This window comes from Lissotriton vulgaris, chromosome 9 (genome assembly GCF_964263255.1).
Source record: "Lissotriton vulgaris chromosome 9, aLisVul1.2, whole genome shotgun sequence".
Lineage (NCBI taxonomy): Eukaryota > Metazoa > Chordata > Amphibia > Caudata > Salamandridae > Lissotriton > Lissotriton vulgaris.
In genome coordinates this window covers 87,557,684-87,566,472 of record NC_141697.1, presented here as the reverse complement: position 1 = coordinate 87,566,472, position 8,789 = coordinate 87,557,684, and the positions used below count along the sequence as shown (strand labels likewise).

General features: G+C 42.5%; 1 pseudogene; it reads left to right on the top strand.

The window, feature by feature from the left end:
• Positions 1-313: 313 nt before the first annotated feature.
• On the top strand, positions 314-1,969 carry LOC147689651 (uncharacterized; annotated as a pseudogene).
• Positions 1,970-8,789: the final 6,820 nt, after the last annotated feature.

The following is an 8,789-nucleotide window of genomic DNA, read 5'->3' as shown; positions in this document are numbered from 1 at the left end:
AACTGCCCCGAATCTTTATCCACCTTTAATCCCACAAGTAGTACATGAAACCTCCATGTAAAAGGTTTTACAGGATCGAGAGAGAGAAGCCTTAGCTAAACAGAGAAATGAACTCATTCAGAAGATATCGCAGTTAAATTCAAGTCCTGAAGCCCTGACAATTCCAGTAACTATTGGCCCAGTTGTTCCCCTTTATGGGGATAGACAGGTTAGTCCAAAGACTCCAGTTATTACTCCAGCTGTAGTGCAGCCAAGAAAAGAGCCCTTAATAGTCGATGACCAAACAAGTGAATGCGAATCTGTAATTTCCCTGATGGATTTACCCATAAGGGAACCGGAAGGCAGGGCACCAAGAAAGAACACTTAGACTAGTGCAAGAGAAGTACTGATAGAGTCATCTGCAGGTACTCGAAGTGCCACGGTAGTGACTCCGGAAGAAATAGATCGATGGACCCGAGAATTAGAGAAAATAAATTCTCTGCCTAAACCATTAGATATTTACAAATTAAGAATAGAATTGGAAGAACTGATGGCTGGGAACGTAGGACCAGACAGGCTGAACACCCTTAGTGAAGAAGAGCTACTGTTCATCTGTAAGAGTTTTACCAGAAATACCAGAGTGTTCCATGAGAAACTGATGGACACCGCAGCTAATATGGGAAAAGATGTCAGCAAATCCAAGGTATTGCAGAAACCATACAGAGCAGAATTTTCCGACAAAGATTTAGAAAATATGAACGTGTCAGGGAAAAAGGTGCAGATAAGAGAATTGCTGAACCTGTTACAGAAATGGGGAGACCGAGAAAAATGGAAAACGAGGTGGGCGAAGAAAAAGGAAGACAGTAGGTCTAGACATGTGTCCTCTGAATATGTCCTAAAAGAAGCTGACGAGGCTGAAACATTGTATCCCATGAGAGAGGTGCCAGGTGGAAAATATGTACATATTCCATGGTCCCGACAGGATATTGTGTCATTTACAAATGATTTTCCAAAATTACGAGAGAAACCTGTAGACTGGTACAGACAGGTCGAGAGATTTGTTAAAGTGCAGAAATGTCTCCTGAAAGATCTAGATGGGTTCTTTGACATTGTAGTTCCCGTAGATTTATGGACAGAATGCAAAATTGCTGTTGATTGGCCCAGTGAGGAGTATCCCAGAGACCCAAGGACAGGAGCCCCCTCAGCGGAGGTAATGAGAAAATATGACCAGGTAATACTGCATTTGAAAGGCAAGATGCCTGCTAAAGAAACTGATTGGATCCGCATAGATAGAACTACCCAAAATCGTGATGAAACTGTACATTCATACTATGAACAACTGTTACAGGTGTTAAAAATGTACAGTGGACTAGATAACATTGAGATGAAGGACATAACCCATTTCATTTATAGATTCATGTTAGGGTTAAGACCTGAAATTTCACAATGGATCAAAGACAATAAAATGTTTTGGCAAGCCAAGCCTATAGATGAGGTCCTGAAATACGCCAAGTATTGTGAAGATGAGCTGGAAAATAAACGGAAAGAATTAAAAGAAAAAGTTATGTGGGCACAAGTGAAGTTAGCCGAGCAACAAGAAAAGCAGTTAAGTAAAATGAATAATAATACTCAGAATCAAGGCCCTGGGGGTGGAGGGAAGCCCAGAGTTAAAATGAGCCGAGAGGAGGCCAAAAAGAAGTTCCCCTGTCACGGGTGCGGCCAGATAGGGCACTGGAGAGACGAGTGTCCAGTGGTACAGAATGATAACGTGCCCAATAATGATTTGAATCCACAGGTGCAGAAAGAGGGGCCACGAAAGACACAGCAACAGGTAAAACAGCAACAGTTGCCTCGTGCACATAGGCCAAACTATAGGAGTAGAGCACAACAAGGTGAGGAAGCAGAGGTTTGGGAAGGAAAGGAGGATAGAAATGCAGCAACTTCGCAATTCCTGTTGAATGATACATTCCTCTGTGATGAAACTTACTGACAGTGTCTGAGGGGGAGGACGAGGAGTGCGTGCTTGGCCCCTCCTTGCCGGTAGACCAGTCAAGGCCATACATTGAAGGAAAGGTTGAAGGAAATGATGTCACCTTTCTGTTGGACACTGGTGCCACCCGTTCTACTGTGAGAACAGCAGATGTTCCAAACCTACCCCTCTCATGAGAAGCAATCCAAGTAGTGGGTGTTTCTAATCAGTTAATTAGTACCCCACTAACCGAGCCGATGGAGATCGCAATTAAGCATGGGCGAATTTTGCGAATCTGGCGTTCGCGAATTTTGCGAATTTGCGAACTCGCAATCCGCAAAATCCGCGAATTCTCACGAATTTGCGGATTTTTTTTTTTGTGTTCGCAAGGATTTCTGCCAGTTCGCGAGGGTTTTGTACCAGTTCGCAATTGCGAACTTACATGTCGGCTTGCAACGGTCGCGATTATGTTGTTTCAACGTCTGGTTCATCATCACAGGTTCCCAGCACCCTCTGTTTCACCCCTGCCACCCTCTGTTTCACCCATGCCACCCTCTGGTACATCAATGCCACCCTCTGGTTCATTATCACTGCAGATTATGGGGGGAAAAAGCAAGCACACCTGCCCTGCTTCAACTGACATGAATTAATTTGGGGTTGATTTATTATTGTGTCACTGTTTTAAAATTCCAGTCTGGCACCTGCTTCCTTATCTGTAATTTGCTTTCTGTTGCAGTGCAATTTTTTTTTTCAGGACCTTTGTGGCCTACTTGTAGCGATTCTATGATCCGGCTGTGAGGGTCAGAGCAGGGTCATACAAATGTTGCAACTAGCAACTGAACTCTGGAGGGGCCCCAGTCAGGAAGCACTACAGGGAATGGTTACTAATGATGAATTTGAACTTTTGCACCTGCTGAGTGCTTTCAGTTTAGCAAAACTCGTTTTTCGGCAGAACAGCATTACAGCAACTGTAATGCCCCAAACAAGCTTACTTGTGAAAGTTGATTTCTAATCCAAAAGTGATCCAAAGAAAGTCAAAAGGCCTCAAATCCAAAAAAGTGCAGGCAAATGTCAACCTGAGGAGTTATTCTCATAAAAATCATCATTTTCAGAAGGTCTATACTGCTTGCTCATGGATTTCTTGTGCAGAATTGCAATTTTTGTAATTTTGCGAGTGCGAGATTGTTGCTGCCCGCCGCACCTACATGTTCGCAATTGCGAACTTACACTGCACGCCGCAAAATTGTATCACCAAGAAAAATAAATCCGCTGCGTGCGAATTTGCGGATTTTCGGTAAATTCGCGAGCGTTCGCGGATTGCGAATTTACCGAAAATCCGCAAAATCCGCGAGCGGAACGGATTTTCCGCCCATGCTTAATCACAATAGGGAACTTTAAAGAGATGCACAGATTCGTAGTCTGTGACTCCAGTCCTGTGAACCTACTAGGACGTGATTTGTTGTGCAAAATGAATTGTACCATCTTTTGCACACCAAAAGGCTTTGAAATTCAGACCCCAGATGAAGATGGAATTTACAAATTAATGTTAATAAGGCCTGACTCAGAAATTAAAAGACTGACAATACAAGACTTACCGGAAGAACTCCATCAGACAGTTAAACCCGAGGTGTGGGATTTTACTGGAAAAGATGTAGGATTAATGGCAAACGTGGATCCAATTAAAATAGCCATAAGAGAAGATGCAGTCTACCCAAATACCAAACAGTACAAAATGAGTGCAGAAGTAAAGGCAGGGGTTGCCATCGAAATAAAAAGATTATTGGAAGCAAACATCATACAGGAGGTAACGAGCAGTCCCTGTAATTCGCCCATAATTGGAATCAAGAAACCGAGTGGAAAGTACAGAGTAGTGCAGGACCTGCGCAAGGTAAACAAAATCGTTGTTCCTTGCTGTCCTATTGTACCAAATCCCGCCGTGATCTTGTACCAAATTCCATGGAATGCTGAATGGTTCACCGTCATTGACCTATGTCATGCATTCTTTTCAATCCCATTGCATCCAGACAGCAAATTTCTTTTCTAATTTGAATTCGACAGTCATGTCTACGTCTGGAATCGTGTCCCTCAGGGGTTCACAGAGAGTCCTTCAATCTTTAATCAGATTCTAAAAAAATGTCTCGAATCTTTAGTCTTACCGGGAGAATCAGTCCTGGTGCAATACATAGACAACCTCTTGGTGGCGTCTAAAAGTCGGAGAGACTGTGTTGTTGACACCATTACCTTACTGAACCATTTAGGGGAAGGAGGGCATAAAGTATCACCAGACAAATTACAGTTCTGTACCTCTTCAGTAAAATGTCTGGGGCACCAGATAGAGAAAGGTATCAGGAAAGTAACGACAGAAAGAATCAGGATAATTAGAAACATGCATCTACCCAATACTGTTCCTTGGGGTTGTAGGATTTTGTAGACAGTGGATTGTGGGATTTGCAGTTCTAGCAAAGCCATTAATAAAAATGACAAAGAAAGGAGCAAAAGACCCAGTGGAGTGGGGCGAAGAAAGCATGTCAGCTTTTACCAAATTATGAGACTGTCTGTGTACTGCTCCTGCATTGGGAATGCCTGATTACTTGAAAGAGTTTGCACTGTTTTGTGACACACGCGACAATTGTGCATTGTCAGTTCTGACCCAAGCGCATGGTCTGACTAGACGTCCTGTGGCATACTTTTCTGCTACTTTAGATCCAGTGGCTGCTGGATTACCTGGATGTCTGAAAGAAGTAGCTGCAACTTGCATGAGTCTTGAGCAGAGTGAATTCATCATTATGGGACATCCGGTAACTGTGTATGTTCCACATGCAGTTGTAATCTTACTGACCCGAACTAAGACCCAGTATCTCACTCCTAGTCGGCTGACTAAGTATGAAAGGATTCTGGTGGGTGCTGCAAATGTAACCATTACTAGATGTAACATACTGAATCCAGCTACCCTATTACCAGATTCCCTCATTGCAGAAGAGAAGGGAGAGGTCGAGCATGATTGCATAGACCTGACCGAGTTCAGTACAAAACCACGCCCAGACATCAAAGAAATGCCTTTGCCTGTTGAAGATTACGAACTGTTTGAAGATGGTTTGTGTCTAAGACATGAGGATGGAGGTCTAAGTGCTGCTTACGCAGTGTACACATTAGACCGTGCAGTAGAAGCATCCTATTTGTTTGGAGTCAAGTCTGCACAAGTAGCCGAATTAATTGCATTGACAAGAGCCTGTAAAGTTGGGAAAAATAAGAGGACAACCATATATACGGATAGCCAGTACGGCTATGGGGTTGTGCATGACTTCGGCCAATTGTGACTGCAAAGAGAGTTCCTAAATTCTTTAGGCACTCCTATCCGAAATGGGAAGGTTGTACAGGAGCTACTGGAGGCAATCCAGATACCAAAAGAATTGGCAGTGGTCAAGTGTGCTGCTCACAAATCTGGCAATGACGATGTGACAGCAGGTAATAAATATGCTGACCAACTAGCCCAATATTGTGCATGGTATCAAATGTCAGTCAACATCAAGTTGGGGGGATATGGAAACAGCTGCCAACTTATGGTGTTTGAGGATGTACAATCATGGGAAGAACTGAAAGATTTGCAAAACGCAGCAGGACCAAAGGAGAAGAGAAGGTGGAGAACGTCTGGTTGTCAGGAAAGGAGTGAGGATGGTGTTATGGTTTACACTGTATTGCCTGACAGCTTGCTTGCTCCATTGGCCCGGCTAATACGTGGAGATGGACATATAGGCAGGGATGCTATGGTTCGTGTCTTTAAACAGACATGGTACAATTCGAAATTCAGGAACATTGCAGAGGCACTCCGCCAGAGGTGCTTAACTTGTCAGCAGTTTAATCCTGGAAAGAAAACAGTAGTTTTACCAGGTACAATCGGAAAAGCAGAAGGTCCCTTGGTCAGATTACAAATTGACTTTATACAGTTACCCCTCTGTAAAGGAATAAAGTATGTCCTTGTCATTGTCTGCCTATTTTCAAAATGGGTAGAAGCTTATCCTGCAAAGAAAAATGATGGCATTACTGTAGCCAAGTTGTTACTAAGGGAATTGATACCAAGCTTCGGTTTTCCAGTTACAACTGAATCAGATAGAGGTGGGCATTTTCACAATGAGGTAATAGGCCAACTCTGTAAAGCATTCAAAATTACCCAAAAATTGCACTGTGCATATCGCCCAGAGGCTTCTGGAGTGGTACAACAACTGAATGGCACTATCAAATCAAAATTAGGAAAAATGTGTGAGTCTACTGGAATGAATTGGATAGACGCCATGCCCCTTGTGCTGATGGGAATCAGAAGTATTCCAGATCGCAAGACAGGCCTGAGCCCTCATGAGATACTGATGGGAAGAGTAATGCGACAAGCATGGGTACCAGGACACAAACTGCTAAGCATTTCTGATGATTTGGTGCTAGAGTACTGCAAGCAACTGGGTGACCAATTGCGTTCTATCTCTCACCAGATTGGGGAAGACGCCGTCGCCAGGCCAGCAACTCCAGCCCATAATCTGAACCCAGGGGATTGGGTTGTGCTAAAGAAACACACCCGGTCGAGTTGCCTTGCACCGAAATGGGGAAAACCGAGACAAGTGATTCTTGTTACCACAACAGCGGTGAAGTGTGCAGGTGTGCCAAAGTGGATCCATGCCAGTCATACGAAAAGAGTGACTGAAGACGAAGAAACTGAGGCTGAAGGTTGTGCAGCTGAGGGGTCTCCTGACATTGGTCCTGAAGTAGCTGATGACGAACAACCGAGCACCAGTCAAGATGAATGGGTCCCAGTAATCGACCTGACATTTGATCCCATAAGAACGAGAAGACAAACCTACTTAGATAGAGAGTGGGATAGTGAGGACGAGACAGGATTAGAAAGAGATAATCAGATCATCGAAATCCATGTCAAATCTGATAATGAGGAAGGTCAGATAGGGACAGAACAGGTTATCGACACACCTCCAAGAACTCCTGAGATTGAAAAGGGACAAATAGAAAATAGGGCAAAGGTTCAAGCGGAAGAAAATCAAGGGTTCGAAGTGCTTCAACAGGATCAGATAGAAATAGATAAATGTGTTCAGGAAGAAGAAACTGAAATAAAACAAAGCCAAATCCAACATGCACCTGAACAAGGTCAGCTTAGTGACCAGGCAGAAGAAACAAACCCAAGACCTGGAACTAGTTAGACAGATAGGGAACAAGAAACCATCGAAGCAGATGTGCCACAACTGAATGAAAATAAAAGATCACTAGAAGAAAGCCCAGTAACAGTGCCAGTTAAAAGATTCAAGAAAAAGAAAAGTGAACCAAGATTCATCAAAAGACTGAGACTAAGACTAAAAACTGTAGAGGAAAAGCTTGAGGAAAGGAAACAGGCTTCTAGAGAAAAGGAGAAATCTGGAACCAAGCCTAAGAGAAAAAGTGCCTGAATAAAGAGACAAAACAGTAAATACCAGGATCCTGAATGGACTTTTCTGGTATTGGAAGAATTTGAGGATCTTGATATAAGTGACGAAAGTGACGAAGAGGTGATTGCTAATCAGAGCACCGAAGAAGAAGAGCCAACCTGAAGTTGCTCGGTGTAAGAAAACCTGTATAAAGTTACAAAGAGGGGTTGAAAAACTTCTTTTGAGCCAAAATGTCTGATTCCAGTGTAAATGGAAGACCTAGGCGTAATTGTTGTAAAACATGTTGTCAAATATGTGTATGTAGTATAGCACTAATTCTAATACTCTGGATAGGACTGACAATAACAATTCCTTCTGTGATGAGCAAAAACCCAAGTCTGTACCCCAATAATAACCTACCGGATGACACTGTAGAATCACATACTAGAAATACACCACAAAGCATAGACGCACTAGACAGACCACTTAGCCTGAAACAGACAAAACTGGATTTAGAAGCACCAGATGAGGAAGACTTACACTTTAACAAGATTAAGAACAAGACTCATTTAAATGTTTTTGCAAACCTATTAGTACATTATGTAGAGACAATGGAGATGGATGACTGTTATGTCTGCATGAAGCTACCCACTTCAGTAGCTGAAGGTGTGACTTACCACCACTTACCCTTAACCTATGGAATTTCCTGTAGTATACTGACTTGCTTATTTCACAGAAGAGGACCGTTACAGTATTATTACTCAAACCTTGACGTGACATTTTCTGAACTTCCTGTTCGAAGAAACCGGAATCCTGTACATACGACTAGAGATATAGCTAAATATATGGGTGATTATTTTCTAATTGTAGAAAAAAATTACATAGATAACGCACACAAGAATAACCTGACTTGTTCTCTACATGAAAAGGAGAAAGAATTTTTAGATATGGCAGAGAGGAGAAGAAAAAGCTTCCAAAAGAAAGCCAAAGATAAAACTCAGAAAGTTCCTAAATGGGCAGCAAATATAGAGAGTACCTCAAATGGTAAAGCAAATGCTGCCTTGTTACTGGATTTCTAAAAGAAGGGGAAACTTTGTCATCACAGAGAAATGACTAGTTACTATAATAACATATTCATTGGTTCCAGTGAATGCGAACATAATTATAAGGTAATTGGGGGTTGGAGATTCAAAGATGGGTCAGAGCCAGTGTTTCCTGGAATTTATTTTATATGCGGAAACAAGGCTTACTTCAAATTACCGGACCATTGGTACGGAAGTTGTTACTTTGGTATTGTCTTTCCAAAGATATACCATGTGGGGAAAAGCACTGGAAGCATTGAAAAGACTAACAAATTAGCACGCACAAAAAGAGAAAGTGCCGGAGAAATAGTAGGAGATATTTTTAGTGCATTGATACCTGCAGTGGGATTGACTATGAAT